The 17098-nt window shown below is 36.9% G+C and overlaps 1 long non-coding RNA gene across 1 annotated transcript; it reads right to left on the bottom strand.

Annotated features, from left to right (window-relative positions):
• Nucleotides 1-443: 443 nt before the first annotated feature.
• On the bottom strand, nt 444-4044 carry LOC145784500 (uncharacterized). The gene is made up of 3 exons (XR_014291007.1): nt 3138-4044; nt 2439-2617; nt 444-2200 (listed from the first exon to the last, which is right to left on the bottom strand). It is a non-coding gene; the product is annotated as an uncharacterized LOC145784500 (long non-coding RNA).
• Between the last annotated feature and the right edge of the window lie 13054 nt (nt 4045-17098).

Below are 17098 nucleotides of genomic sequence, written 5' to 3'. Positions count from 1 at the left end.
GGGTCAGTCGCAAACACAAACATGTTCACAAGAACCGCATAAGACTGAAATTTATCATGATGGATTCGGATTTTTGGTAAAGTTTGTCGTTAAATTTTTATTGCAGAAAAATCGATTTCTGGCTCAACTAACTAGACCTTCCCCTATCTTTCTTAGCACCTCTGGTATTATAGTTATGAGTTTCCTTACTAGGACGAAAGTACTCAAAAAAAATTGCTGGTAGATGTCCTTTATTGCTTTTATAAACAAACTTGCATACTTCTATTCAGAGATATCTAGACACTGGGATGCGAAACTTGTTTTAGCTGCATACAATCGTAGGGCTAGAGGTGGAAAAATAATATATCAAAAATTACTCTCTAATGCGAACAAACTAGATTCATAACCTTAATAGAAGCACTATGCTGAAGCTGACATGAGAAACCAAAACCAGAATATTAGGAAATAAGATGGTATGCCGGAGTTTTTATTTATAACTAAAGCATGATTAATGTACACATACAAATTGAAGATGAGACAAGAACGATACTGTAGACTGCAAACTACTAGGAAATAAGATGGTTTTATTCTAGGATATAAGCATTCCGCAATTGAACAATCATTTCAAACCAAGCAAAGTTTTCTCAAAACTAACAGATAACTTAGGATTATAGAATCCCTTGTGAACTCTACAGGGCAGCAGAAAGTTTGTCTGAAACTATGAGGAGCTAACTAAGCCATCGTAGATATGCGTGGGCTGACAAACAAAAAGTCAGTGGCACAGAAGCGATGACAACAAGGCAACACAGCACGTAGAAGATACAATGAGGGACGGAGGTTTCCGTACAGTAGGCTACAACACTATGGACTACGATTTCTATACGGCGTTTCGTGTACCAATAAACAACAACGTGTCATAAGCAATTAAGCATTAACATCGGTTCAAATATTTACAACCTGAATCAGCATAAATATGATTAACCGTCACTGGTTGCGAACGGCAAAAAATAACTCACTCGTCGGGCTCCTCTTTCCAGGACGAAACCATCAAAAATGAAATAAATTTCTCTTGTTACTAGCCTTTACAGTAGGCTGACACAAGGTCAAGAAAGGCGCTAGAGCGCCAGTCACTAGATACAGTAGAATTCGCCTATAGTGACACCTGAAGGGACCGCGGAAAAAGTGTCACTATAAGCGAAGTGTCACTATAGACGAACGATGACGTCGTTGATAACGTCACTTGTGCAGTATCTGCGCATGCGCATCCCATGTTGGTTTAATTCAAACCCAGTCAGCAAATCAATCCTTTATGGTTCAACCTCTGCATACGTTAAATCAATGTAAAAAGATGGATTTGCTGGCTGGGAACTGGCGAATGCTGATAAGGACAAAATGTGATTCCAACTTAAACTGGAAATACACCGTAAAGTGTCCTTATACGGAAATTTTTGAGCCCAAGGGACAGAAATGTGGTGTCACTGTAAGCAAAGTGTTCTTATACACGAAGTCACTATAGGCGAAGTCATTTCTATGCAAAACATATGGTTTGCAAACGGGACTTTGCAACAGGTGTCACTATAGGCGAAGTGTCACTATAGGCGAATTCTACTGTAGCAGATAATCTAAACATGGCTGTTACAGGGATAGCTTGCTATACAACACGGTGATGCACAGTGCTGATCATGGAATACGTTGATGAGTTGATCAACAAACGGCATCAGTCCAAAATTATTTTAAAAAAAACGGTAAACAGCATTAAATTAACAAGCGCAACAATGAACGATGGCGAACATATTAAGCAAATTCTGCATAATCTCCGACAAACCAATGGCAAGAGCATTGAGCAACAGCACACACAAACGAAGAACAAGGATTTAAAAAGGTCAGAAGGAAAGAAAGTCAGATTGCGCGTCTGCTTTGGGCTAGACTCTACAGTCTACACAAAGCAACTCTCGCTCGAACGAAACTATCCCGTCGTTGATGGCTAGCAATAGTTCCACAGGCATTAGTGACTTCCTCAATGAGGCATTCCACAGCCTGAGTATGGGCAGGAAAATGCGGGCATTCAAACTTTTTGTTTGTCAAACTCTTCAGTTAATCCAAGGTAACGTGTGAAAACAAGTGTTGCTGTTCCCAACACAGCAGCTTCTCCTTGACTGATACCCCGAGTTGCAACACTTCCTTCGCAACTGTTGGAAGTGGAAGTCGCATATTTGATGTCCTGAAAATTTTAAACATACCTTGTCTATTCCTATGTCAATAACCAGTTACAAAGTTGAAATAATATTAGCAATTGACAAAATACTTTAACATTAAACGAAACAATAAGTTTAAAACTTATTAAAAATAAATACATGGTTTACACAAGCAGCAAAAGACAGCATAAGTTTTAAAGTGGGTGCAGCATTAACCTGAACATTATTAGAGCAAAAAATCTGAAAAGATATGTGAGAACTCACTTTTTTGTAAACTCTTTTTTGAAGAGTTGTTGACATTGTCTTTTTGTCAAGAAGCCCAATTTGATATAGAAGTGCTTCTACCCATGATGATATTATTGGGAGAGGACAAACTTCAGTTCTTTTGGGAATGCGGTCTTCCTCAAGACAAATACATCAAATGTGAGCTCCTCATTGAGTCCCTACAAATACACATACAGACAAGCTGATATTACACAACGACATTTTAAAAAGCTTATCCAATTTGTAGCCTAATTGAAAGTGTTGCACTTTTGCCTGTGAAATCCACTTTGTCGAAAATACTATCGCTGATGACTGAATACCTGATTCTACTAGCATGTGATGATATAAGTTAACACAACATCAGATGATAATTAAGTAGGCTGACATCTTTTGAAAAGAAAATATTTAACCTTTTTTCCAGATTCCTAAAAAACTATTTCATTATGAGGACTCTATCTCTGTAAACGTGCGATTAATTTTAAACCTTTAAAGTTCTAAAAACTGTCTGCTGGTTGGCTTTATATGGTATTGATTCATGATGGCTATATGTTCACATTTAATATTTTAACACCTTCCTTACATCCATGTAAAAAATATTATACCAGTTAATCTATGTTTTTCATGTCACGATCAAGCTTGAATAAAACCTGTCAGAGAAAACGTAATAAGGTAGGCTACTTCAGTACGGTAGCCTATTACCTTCAACAAAGCTCAGAATGCAAGGACATCTCACGTAGTGTTGGTAAATTAACATTGAGAAGCTCCTTGAAGGGTCCAATAGCAGAAGAGCTTTCCATGCTTTTTAGCCAATTCTCTTTTTAGAACTTTTATGCATGGTTTATCAATTAACAGCACTGCCAAGAACAACATCAGCTTTATGAACTGAAGATAATATGTGAAGACTGAAGAGATTGATATATCATTTTATGAAGAAAAAAGATACAGTGTACACTGACTGACTGAAGTACACACATACAGAAAACTAAGACTTTAATTCCTGCAAACTTAGTTGTCTACGTTTACCGCAATACTATTAACTTTATTACTGTCATTGTCAAAGCTACATATCAACATACCGCAATATAGAAATGTCAGAATGACGAACAGCAACTTATCAGAATAAGCAGTTTTTATTCCAGAAGACATGACCATTCCGAATTTTGCTTTACACAATTTTGAAAACCTAGCCTGAATGATTAATTATAACATAAAATCATACCAAACAGTTAGCCTGAACATAACTTTCTGTCTAAGTTTTGCAGCTTTCTCATGATCTCTCCAGGTCTAAATATATAAATTGGATTAAAGAAAAACTTAGGCCTGGAGAATAGCAAATTTTAGTCAAATTTAGAAAGGAATTTAATTGTGGTCATTTCAGTCCAAAAATTTTCGAAATCGATAAAGAATTCGCAAAGACAGAACAATTCAAAGAAACCCATATCAAGAATCCAAGTCTGCGGTTGCCGCATGTAACAAACAAGCTATTGACTCGCCAGCCTCAGCTTTGAAAGAATAGGGATGAGGAAAGTAAATTATTATCCAGTGAAGCAATTGAAGTACAGTATGGTAGAAAATTTATCAAACAACCATTAGTAAGCCATGTGGATTAATTGTTTTACATTCTATTGTGTAACATCTTGTTTGCTGCCCATTATCAAATCGGTTCAAAGTTTGTCCTAAAATTTTTTGTTTTAAATTCAGTTGTGTTTTAAACTTTTCTGGATTAGTGTGTTTTGTATCGGTATAAATCAATTTAATTAAACCAGCGCAAGAGTTTTTAATGATAATTTACTTAGTTTTTGACATAAAAATCGAACGTTGGCCACAGGGTTGCCAGATTGATAAAACAAAAAAGGCCAAATGCATCCCCAAAAAAGGCCAAATTATAGAAAAAAAGGCCAAACCTGAGGTTTTGTTCTCTTTATTGAAATCAGTGGTGTTTTTGCACTTACTTTCAACAACAAATTAGATAATATTTACCCAGTTTCTATTGTTCTACATGTTATCTGTTAAAGAAGAATCGCTTAGTAAAATTCCTGAAAAAATGCAATCCATAAAATACAAACAGATAGGTATGGAAACAATTAAAATACAACTGAAATATGCATACAACATTAGGCTAAGCGTCATCCTGTAGACTAAAAAGCCATTAACGTCCACCAGTGAGACCTAGGTGACTAGTGAGAAGGAGTTAATATTGGCATATCACTTAATGCAATATGAAATAGTATATATATACAATATTTATACCCAATATAATTACTTGTAGGCTACATTAAACACCCAACACTGCAAAATCAAAGAAATCAATTGCATTTATGTCCAACATCTTTCCACAATGAACACTCCTAATTATAGGAAAGCTAGCGCCTCTGCCATTTCGTTACTGCTAGTTTCACCATAAACAATATCAGATGTGAAATGCCTTATCATTATGGCACTGCCATCAAAGTTTGTGCAACATTTTCCATTCAGCAGCCTGTCCGTTTGTATTCGGAAAATCGTTTCCAAAAGCTCAGTCTGGATTTTGTTTCGTGTTTATTTTCACTGCAGTAAGTAATAAAAAAATCCTCTCTACTACTGCATTACTGACAGGGATGCAGAGACATGTTAAAGCATAGCTAGCAAGGTCTTTGAAATGGGCATGATGTAAAACGCTACACCAAAACTTTTCACTGTTGCTAGGGATAACCAAAAGAACTATGAAAACCAAAAGAAAAAAAGGCCAAACAAATGCCAATCGGGAAACTAAAAAAGGCCAAAAAAAGGCCAAGCGGCCAAACAAAAATTGTCCAGCCAAACACTTTTCAAAGAGGCCAAATTTCTGACATTTGGCCGTAAAAAGGCCAATCTGGCAACCCTGGTTGGCCAGCAATCAAGCCTAGTCAGTTTTTAAGCAGGGCTGCCAGACAAGTTTGGATCAATCGCACTTAGCCTAAATCGACAAAAATGCTTTTTTTTTCTTGCTTTTATTTCAATGCGAAGTGTTTGATTTTTTTAATTGAATTTAAATTTTGTTGCTTTATGTCAGTGGAAAAGTGACAAAAATTGTCATAAATTGTTATTTTGGGCTCAAACTTTGTAATGATACGTCGTCTGGATTTGATTTTTGTTAAATTTTGTCTGAAGAAAACATTATTGACCTATTGTGTTATTCGGTTACACTCAATTATTTCTCATTTACATTCTATTCAATTTGTTTGTCAAATTATATGGTCACATTGCGCTAGTTTCATGCAGCCTAACAGGTACCACTGAGAGTCACTCAGCCATTTCTTTTATGACAGAACAATAGGCCTAGGCTATACCTTTTTTTTAAATTGTGATTATTTTTGTATTGTAATACTGTTACTGAAAATGTTTTTACTCGTAGCCTTGAACTATTTATTGGCTTGAACTTTTCTTGGTTGCACTGAAGTTTAAACGCCCTTGCTACAAGAGTTTATTGATTTCAAAAGTTTTTCCTATTTTTAATCACCCGGAATAAAGTTTATATTTGAATAAAACCACAGGACTTCACTTAAGGATCGCAGCAGCACATGATTTTTTTTTTCTTTCATTAATATTACTGAACATCAGCCTATCTTGTTTCAACGTAATTTGCCGATGCTTGACATTTGTCACATTAAGAACTGGGAAGCAGCTGACTCGATGACTGATATAGTCTTTCGCTGCTTCCTGTCTGTTGTGGTATTTAGATAGCTATGGTACTATTTTATTCGTATTGTTTATAATTGTACCGTACTATTGTCGCAACAGACGAAATAAAAGGTTTCTCTCTCTCTCACAACTCGCTGGAAAACCTTTGAGAAGGCCATCACAGACAGCAATCGCGCACGCGTGCGTGTGGCACACACCACATTTGCTTTGAATGACCCATTCAAAGTGCGTTATTTGGGTCACGTGATTGATGCGTTGTGTTGGCATTTTTGGTGGAATCATACTTATGCGAAATTGCTGACGAGTTTGCTCTTTTTTCTTTTTCACGCCGCCCTACGGTTGTATGAGAGAATGATCCATACGTAAGAAGTTTCATATCCGCTACTCTAGAAATCTGTGCTTCTATTAAAAACATGTCTTCGATTTGTAGCAAGTTGCTTTTATTGAAAAGAGATTTGGTGGGAATTCTGTCCTTAATCTTGGTGAAGTTTAAACAGCGAATGATGCGATTGTGTACTAGATTTAAAGGATACAGTTCCGTTTTAGACGCACGACCCCAACAGATAATACCATACATTAGATGGGAGTGAACTAGAGCATAGTAAACTGCTCTTAATGTCTGGGAATTTACGTACTTTCTTAATCGATATAGAGCACCACAGCTTTGAGAAAGTTTTGTTGAGATTATATTGATGTGCTGTTTCCATGATAACGACTCATCAAATGTTATTCCTAAGTATTTGTAGGTGTTTGTGCGTTGCAATCTGGTATTTTGAAAAGTTATTTCTAGATTTGAATTTTCTCGGACAAACTTTGACCCAAACAACATGTATTTGGTTTTGCTTACATTAATTGTTAACTTGTTTGTATGCATCCAGTTTTGAATCATTAGGAGGTTAGAATTCACTTTTTCTTGCAATCTAGTAGGGCTTTTATCCTTAATACATAGTAGCAGGCGCGGATTTATGGGGGGGGCCCAAGGGGCCCGGGCCCCCCCCCGAAATTTTGTGAGAAATTGTTGAATGGTTTGATATGCTTCTAAACAGCTGATATTAGTCCCACAGCTGACTTACAACCCCCCCTTTGGCACGCGTGTGATGTCACGAGATTAAGAATGATGCTTTCAGTCTCCATGTCTCTAAAACAAAGTGTGCCTAATTTTAAGCGAAACTGCATTAAAAGAGCGAGTTTTGCCAATACCAAACATTCAAACATCTCAGCCAGGAATTAGCAACAAGAAAACATAGATGCTTAGCTTTATTACCGAAATAATACCGAAGAAAACATGATCTTATCCTTTGCTATGCCACCGGACAGCACCATTTTACAGGAATATTTATACCCATATTTTTGTTGAAAATGCTCTCAGAATGCACCAAATTCAAAATAATTTTTCAAAAATTTCTGGGGGAGGTCCCCCAGACCCTCCGCCGCTGGATGTCGCCTTTGGAAAACACGCCGTCAAAACCCCCCAAATTCCTGGCTACGCCACTGATTGTTCATAGGCTATCTGTTTTATCTTTTTCTTACTTTTTAATTCATTTTCAAATTTTCTGGCCCCCCCCAAAAAAAACTCCTAGATCCGCGCCTGCATAGTAGTGTATCATCAGCAAACAAACGAGTCTCAAATTCAGAAGCATGATTAAGGTCATTAATGTAGATAATGAAATTAAAATCAATTTAAAATTTAAAATCTAAATGAATTTAAAATCAATTAACCAAATGAAAACTACAGAGATTGCAACGTTCATGTTTAAATATTCAAAAAGGCTACTTCCCACAACATTCAATGATATAATTATGTGTAAACAATCAAGTAGCCTAACAACAAGAAATAATTCTCCTTATATTCCGATATATTGTAGAATTAACACTTGCAAACAATCAATACAGTACACGGGGCCAACAGTTTGGAACAAGCTTCCCCCTACTATAAGAAATGAATGCAAAACTGTAAAAGGCTTTAAATTAAAAATGAACAAGCTAAATCTTTCTTAAAATTATCCTATCTAAGTATTACATGCACCAAACATGCTAATATTATTTTTTTTTGCCCATAAATGATAGGCCAATGTGTGTAGATTCATTAGCAAAATAGTAAGGTTGTAAGTACTCCTATACTGGCCTTCTGGTTCTTGTGTTTTTTGTCCACAGAAGTTCTACAGAGTCTTCAGAAGTTTCTCCATCCTCTTCGACCAATCGCCATCTTTCGGTGAAGCGGTGGCCATGTGCTCCAACCAGTTGTTTTTTATATCAATATCTTGGACTGGATCGTCATGCTATTGTCTGATTATTTATCTATTTTTCTAACATGCCAAATTGGATTTTTTTATCACTAATTTTGTTATGGTTTAACGTGTAAAACATATACACGGTAACCCAAATTTATCATATTACTGTGACATGCCACTACTACTTCCCAGCTAGCGATGCCTGTCGTTTTTGCATTAATTCAACGTTTGCTAACGTTGGATCAGTGTGGAAGTGACGAGTTTAGCTGACTGGGTTTTAAAATTATCGCTTTATCAACGCAACTTTTATCAAAGCGCGCTTGATATCTTCAAGACATAACTTCCCTGGGTATAATTGAATTTCCGAAAGATGATGATGTTGTTTTTGCTAGTTTGTTTTATTTATTTTCGTCATTGTTTTCAGTGTCGTCAAGTTATAGCCTATCTACTGTATTTTGTGAGTCGTGCAAGGTGCAAGGCCTATGGTGCGTTGCGCTTGAAATGGCTTTGCCCGTGGTAGGATTTCTTTGTGGGGTTTTCTTTGCCTGCCTTGCTTTTTTTGCTATGAGCTAAACGCATCAAGACGTGTTCCCCTTAAGACCATCAGCACTCTTGATAACGCACCACAGTCTCTATATTACAGAGAAGTAATATAGAGACTGTGAACGCACCATGGCCGATCTTCATAGCAACTGTCCATACAAATCTTAAATATATCAGCTAAAGCTATGTGGGCTAATAAAGCTATAGCCTAAATTTATTTGTTTTTTTGTTTATTAACATTTTCTTTTTTTTTATTTTCTTATATCTTAAATTTTTCTGAAGGTGTTGCGACCGTGCCAAAAATTTTTTTTTTTCAACTCAATAACTTACTTCGGTCACAAGCACGTTTTTAACGTTCGCGTTTTGTCGCTTCTACCTTTTTCTCGACCTTTGCTATGTTGACGTGTATTGTTTTGATATGATGGTCAGAAATAAAAAAACAACTGAACTGAAAAACAACTGAACTGAACTGAAAAGGACTGCTCTCCATTCATTGACATTTAATGAATGGAATAATTCCCCGGCAACAAGACTTCAACAATCGGAAACTTCACTCTGTCAATCTCGGTGACCGGGCCTGCGTCAGTGATTCAAAGCCTCTACAAGTATGCGAAACTGCCAGGATTAAGCTCTACAAGAAGCTTTCCCAATCCGAGGATAAAAAATCAATCAATGCTGTTTGAGACTATTTTTGCGTGGTCTCCTGGATCAAAACTACAATTTTCCTTTTGGGGAAAACCCACAAAAATGAGTGATTTTTACGGAACTCGAAAGTCTAGCTTGGAAAAACCTAGAACATCACACAACTAAGGCGAAAGAGAAAATTAAATTGAGTCCTGTTTTTGTCATGAGTTACCAAGAGGGGTGGGGGGGACTTATATACCAGTCCAAGGTATACAAGTCCCCTCACCCCCCTTGGTAACTCATGACAAAAACAGGACTCAATTCAATTTTCTCTTTCGCCTTAGTTGTGTGATGTTCTAGGCGTTACCGTCTAGCTTCAGAGTCAAGTCCCCTGCCTTGTGCATATTTTCGATTGTTTTTTTTTTGGATGATTATTGGCAAGGCTAGTTGAATGTCTTCCAAATAATAACAACCGAGACAGAGTATTTCTGTGAGCACTAGTTTTCTTATCGTTCACATATTGTTTTCTGAAGGTTAATGCTCTTTGGATTTTGTGATGTCATGAATGTGATGCTAGCTTATCATATGTTTTTTTGTTTGAAAATCTCAGTACATTCAAAGGTTTCAAAATTATCTGTTATTATACTTATAGAACAGTGCTCTTTGACATGGATTTTGCAAAATATCAAGATTTTGCAGAACCTCAATGCTTTGCAAAACATCAGCTGCTTATGATGGTTCCATTATGAGTTTAAATGGTTTCGTAAGGGTTTCTAAATTTTTATTAGTGGAGGTTTCATGACAACCGCGAAAGTAAATCAGCAGTTTCATGATGAGTTAATGACTAAAAGGTTAAAGAGCGCTGCTATAGCCAGGGCCTCCGAAACAAATCAGAACTGGTCGGGAAACAATACGAAAAATGGGCCCCAAAAAGCAATTTTCAGCAAAAATAAAAGCAACAAATTTGCATCATGCATTGCATCATATTTCTTGCTGAACTTGGCCTACTTTCCTCAGTCTGAATTTCGTTGAAGTTTAGAGATTTACATGTATCGTTATAAAAAACAACTTCTTTCAATATGAAAATCAACCAAACCCACTTGACTACACTTGCAGCAAAATTACCATTGTTTCTCACTATTTTGTCTAGAAAAATTGTAGTCGTATGGTGTGCACATCGCATATGCGATGCTTTTAATGCTGTAACCAATGTATATATAAAAGCATCATCACATGCGTGTAAGCGACTGCTTCATATCCACCTCCGATGTTGGTGGATAGACAATCCTTGACCTGGTGATCGACGCCCTGAATGTTGGATTCGCAGTGTGACCATTCAGGGCTGCTAAAAATACTCTATCTATAGTGTTTACTGTTTGGGCAGTGAGGACGTGTTTGCTGATGATCCTGTTAGCTGTTGCCCATTCTTGTCTTTGTTGCGTGAAATCCTGGAAGATCCGTTATTTGGTCAGTGATAACGTGTCCTCCCTTTAACAAGTCTACGTGCCAGGCCAGTATTGGTTCCAATCATGGTGTGAATTGAAATTATTGTAGGTCGTACTGGTAGTTTTAGCCTAGATGGAAAAAAAATTGTGAGTACGCAATAGGCTGCAGGCAATGAAAATAGCTTAATTAAGCATTGAATCCAGTCCTGACGTTTAGCAATGCAAAGTTGTGGATTATACATACAGCATCAAATGCAACGTCTGATTTGGTGCACAACATGTATTGTACAGTCTGTTCAATCGGTTTTGTATCATGGTTTACAATCAATTTACAAATTTCAGTGTGCTAAAGCGGGCAGCACTAAAAGGCGGAAACACGGAAATAAGCCGAAATAACTTTAGAATTAAAACAGTTATAGTATTTAATGATCTCACAATTGCTTTTAAATAATATCTTTCAATGATATTTCAACATAAGAAAATGTTCGGTATTGAGTTGTGGCTAAAAATCGCATTTCCGCCTGTTTCCTATTTCAATAAATTCCATTAAATTTCGAAATTTACTTCAATAACTGTGAAATTAAAACAGTCAAAGTATTTAATGACCTCACAATTGCTTCTAAACAATATCTTTCAATAATATTTCAACATAAAAGTAGGTTCGGTGGTGAGTTGTTGTTAAAAATCGCATTTCCGCCTTTTTCCTGTTTAAATAAATTCCTTTCAATTTTCGAAATTTACTCCAATATATAACTGTGGAATTAAAACATCAAAGTATTTAATGACCTCACAATTGCTTCTAAACAATATCTTTCAATGATATTTCAATATAAAAGTAGGTTCGGTGGTGAGTTGTTGTTAGAAATCGCATTTCAGCCTTTTTCCATGTTGTAACATTTCATTCTTTCATGATGAAGTTATCGCTATGTTGAACAATATGGACGCCAAGATCGTATTTCCGCGTTTTCTACATCGGCATTAAATCGCTATTCTGCGGACAATACGCCATTTCACGCCCGGCTTATTTCCGCCCAGGGATATCTAAAGAAGGGGATACGAAGGCTTTTATTACGCCTGACAATAGAAGGGCTTTTGTTTATCGTAAATAATCTGTGTTTATCGTAAAATGACAATTGGCACCGATAGTAGTTTAATAAATTTTGTTATGATAACTTGCATTGCGCTATTAGCATCAGGCCTGGATATTCACAGCATGCTCATGGTTGCTTGTTAATTCAACTACCCATATACTTGCTTTACATCTAGCCTACTGCAAAGGCTTTGTTCAAAAAAACAGCTTACTGGTAACTTTTCAACTGTCTTTGCAAACAAGTATTTTTTAAATATGCTCTACGTAACATTTGCTAACTGTCTCCTGTAGCTCACTGTACCAGCTGCACTACAAAACTTTTTACGATTTTAAAAACAACCACATGTTTAAAGCACTACAAACTACCGCCCTGGTAGTGTCACGAGAATAAGGCAATCGCTGCGAGCCTTCATATCCCCTTCTCTAGATATCCCTGTTTCCGCCTTCCGCATTTCCGCCTTTTAGTGTTGCCCTGCTAAAGCCATATTATCAACACGCAACTGTTGGAGCTACCGGTTTGCATAAAATTTTCGAAGCAACAAAATATTTGGAAAAGTGTTTCAAAAATTCGAAAGTTGCGATTAATGATTTCTTTGAGCAAAGATTTTGGGTGATGAGTTCCGGTTTGGAGCTCAAGTTTGCTGGGTAGCTTTCTTTCAAAAGTACCAACTCATCCAAACTGTCATTATTGTAGGCTATAACTTGTTTAAATTGTTTTACATGCTTGCAACTGCACATCAGACGTATGATGAAATTTCCATAGAACTTCAAACTAATAGATGATGTGTTTGAGTTTCTTGATACATTTGTTACTAGACTATCAACAGTTAGCGAATCTTTTCCAACATAGCCTGCGATAGAATAAATTTCGTTTGTATGATTGAGCCTGTGAAGCGGTTTTGTAGGAGCGTTCCGTTCCCAGAAAATCTTTTTCTTTTTAATTCATACTTCCTGTGCAACAAATTTAGCTTGCGGGTAGCCTACTCTTTCCAGCTTTCTCTAATTATGTTTAGGACTGCAATCCACATAATGGCATAGATTTTAAACTGTAGGCTGCTTATAAATTGCTTAAATAATAGGGCAGCTTTCTTTAGAATTTCCTATCTGGCTGGTTACAATTGAAAATGACACAAGCTTAACTTACATTCAGTCAATTACTCCAAAATTGATATAACTTGTGGACAACACTGTAGCCTACACTATGAACCTAACTAGATCAAAGCAATGCCATTCATAAGCAGAAAATAAGCAGTGAGGGTTTACTTCCTTTAATCTTGGTTGAAAATTTTTCACTTTTCCAGATATGTTGGATCAAATGCCTGGCCAACGCTTAGCCGAAGCAGCACCAGTTTTCAAGTTAAAACAACACAAACCGTTCAGTGACACAGCTAAATCAGTAGGCAGATTTTACGTACAGCAGCAGATTTTGCGTACCGTATTGAAGCAGTTGAACAAATGAACATAGCCCGCCTTAATACGACAACGATCTGTTCTTGATGAGAAACAAATGAAGTAGCATCTACAATTTACAATGATGAAAAACACTTGAAACTACCCAATCACTCAAAAATTTGTTCATTTTTAAGTTGGTATTTTTAATTTAGTAGTAAAAAATGGGCCCCCCTTGAACACGGAATGGCCCGTTTCGGCGAGTCCGATTCGGCGAGTCCGATTCGACTAGTCCGATTCGGCGAGTTCCCTATTCGGCGAGAGCCTTTTTCGGCGAGTGCCCTATTCGGCGAGTTTTTGAAATTTTTAAAAGGAAATTATCGGGTACCGTAGCCTAATTACAATTGCCGTTTTTACATCGTTTTAACGTCGCTAAACGTTGAAATCGTGCAGAAAGGAATAAAAATAAAATGTTTGAACTATTAAATTAAAATTCGTCATATCAGTTCAGTTAGTTTTATTTCTGACCATCATATCAAAAACAATACACGTCAACATAGCAAAGGTCGAGAAAAATGTAGAAGCGACAAAACGCGAAGTTAAAACGTGCTTGTGACCGAAGTAAGTTATTGAGTTGAAAGAAATTTGGCACGGTCGCAACACCTTCGGAAAAATTTAAGATATGAAGGGTAAATAAAACAAAGACAATGTTACAAAAAAAATCATGTTTATGTCTATAAGTTAGTACTTTTGAATAGTTAAAATGATTAGTTTGGATCAACAAATGTGTGACCTACAGCTTAGATTGAAAGGAAATTATCGGGTACCGTAGCCTAGTTATCCCGACCAGCAAAAATTTGTTCCAAGAACCCAGTTAGCCTAACAGTTCATTTTTACATTGCAGTAACAGAATAAAAAGGCTAACCAAATGTGTGGCCTATCGTTTTAACGTCGCTAAACGTTGAAATCGTGTAGAAAAGAAAACTTTGCTGACTAGGATACGTTGAAACTGAAAAACATTCACAGAAGCCCTACGATACGTTGCATTTTTAAGATAATGTATCCAGACGTTGAATCAATGTACAAATGAAATGTTATGCTAAATGGGTTCTTGGAACAATTCGAAAGGCTTCTGTGAATGTTTCTCAGCTTCAACGTATCCTAGTCAGCAAAGTTCTCTTTTCTACACGATTTCAACATTTAGCGACGTTAAAACGATGTAAAAACGGCAATTTTTGCTGGTCGGGATAACTGGGCTACGGCACCCGATAATTTCCTTTCAATCCAAGCTGTAGGCGGCCTACAGTAGGCCACACATTTGGTTAGCCTTTTTATTCTGTTACTACAATGTAAAAATGAACTGTTAGGCTAACTGGGTTCTTGGAACAAATCGAAAGGCTTCTGTGAATGTTTCTCAGTTTCAAAGTATCCTAGTCAGCAAAAGCTCCCTTTTCTACTCGATTTCAACGTTTAGCGACGTTAACACGATAGGCCACACATTTGGTTAGCCTTTTCATTCTGTTACTACAATGTAAAAATGAACTGTGTTCTTGGAACAAATTTTTGCTGGTCGGGATAACTAGGCTACGGTACCCGATAATTTCCTTTCAATCCAAGCTGTAGGCCACACATTTGTTGATCCAAACTAATCATTTTAACTATTCAAAAGTACTAACTTATAGACATAAACAAAATTTATTTTATTTTTTTTTGTAACATTTTCTTTATTTTATTTTCCCTTCATATCTTAAATTTTTCTGAAGGTGTTGCGACCGTGCCAAATTTCTTTCCATAGGCGCCGACTTTTCAAAAAACCTTGGGGGGCGAGAAAGGTGATGACGTCATAACCATAACGCTATTTTACTCAATTAAAATAGTCTTTGATTAAGCTTAGTGTCTTGTTTATATTAACAAATAGGTCCCAAACTGAATTTATTAGAAGCGCTGCTTGAAAGGATTAGTTTTACGCATGCAGTACGCCTAGTCGTAAAAATTTTGATATTGTTAGCTCATAATTGGAACTGTTGGAAAACAAGCCGATTCATTTCCTTTTCGTGCGAGTGAATAACAACGATCAAGACAGTGAAGTTATCGAAATAAAACGCAAAAAATCATGATCTCAAGCAGAGTGAAAACCCGCTATCAGTTTTATTAACCTCGTTTCGCTAATTACTTTCAAAGCGTTAACAACTGCGAAGTGTTTTCTCTTCTGTTTTTTATCGAAAGTCTTTATAGTCTTTTATTGAATACAGTAGGCTATACTCGAGCGTGGCCTAGACTCGAGTAAAGGTCGAGATGTTCGCAAGTGATTTTCACCTCAAAAAGACAAGTTCAACTAACACGGGACAAGCTGTTGTCTCCAGCTCGGCAATTTTCAAAATGAACGCACTAAAAATCATTGTCGATGTAGATTACGTAAGTGTGAAATCGCGTCGGCCTAAGTAAAACTTTTGAATACGTTTATTTGCAGTGATTCAAACTTAATTTTCAAATTCAATGATTTCTTGTCAATTCTAAACTTTATGCACTTGTTGAGCAATATGCAAAGCTCACGAGACAAAACAGAAAGAGGAGATCATTTTTTTATTTTTGCGTGTAGGATATAATCGTTATTATTTTCACGTAACATTCCATGATCGTTGAAGTCGATGTCAAACCTTAGCGGCCGCATAAAACAATGATGTCAGGTTAGCTAGGTGATAATAGCGGTAAGAGACGTCGTTAATGCAGGCAATATCTGCGACCAAGACCATTAAACACCTTTTCTTTTATCGGTTTTCGATTTAATTCTCACACATTGCGAAGAAAACAATGCGTTCTGTTGAATCATAATTGTCTCACAGCGGGAAGGCCTCGTTGAAAATAGCGCGTCTAATTTAGCTGGTTTACTTAATATTGCAGTGAATAGTTACGTGACTATTCCAGCAGTGCAAGTTACTCTACCATCTACTTTGAAACTTCCATACCGTATGAGAAAGCCATGCGATCAGCTGCTGTTTTGCGGGCAAGAGCAACGTAGGCTTTTCTTGCTTTCGGCATTCTTTAAGACCGTTTAAATTATCTAAATCTCTTTCACGAAGTGTTTTATCTTTGAAACACCACTTGTCATCACCATTTTTGTTGCCCTTCAACCATAAATTTACGGGGGGCGCCGCCCCCTGGAAGTCGGCGCGTATGTTTCTTTCAACTCAATAACTTACTTCGGTCACAAGCACGTTTCAACGTTCGTGTTTTGTCGCTTCTACCTTTTTCTACGCCTTTGCTATGTTGACGTGTATTGTTTTTCATATGATGGTCAGAAATAAAAACAACTGAACTGACATGACGAATTGTAATTTAATAGTTTAAACATTTAATTTTTATTCCTTTCTGCACGATTTCAACGTTTAGCGACGTTAAAACGATGTAAAAACGGCAATTGTAATTACGCTACGGTATCCGATAATTTCCTTTCACAAATTTCAAAAACTCGCCGAATAGGGCACTCGCCGAAAAAGGCTCTCGCCGAATAGGGAACTCGCCGAATCGGACTAGTCGAATCGGACTCGCCGAATCGGACTCGCCGAATAGTAGCAGACCCCCTTGAACAAAGTGAAAAAACGAAAACTACTCGTTTTTCCTTTACGATGTCATGCTAGGGGGGAAAGTTGCCTGACTTTCCCCCCTCTCAGAGCCCCT

The sequence above is a fragment of the Aplidium turbinatum genome, chromosome 15, assembly GCF_918807975.1.
Source record: "Aplidium turbinatum chromosome 15, kaAplTurb1.1, whole genome shotgun sequence".
Classification (NCBI taxonomy): domain Eukaryota; kingdom Metazoa; phylum Chordata; class Ascidiacea; order Aplousobranchia; family Polyclinidae; genus Aplidium; species Aplidium turbinatum.
This window is presented reverse-complemented; position numbering and strand designations above follow the sequence as displayed.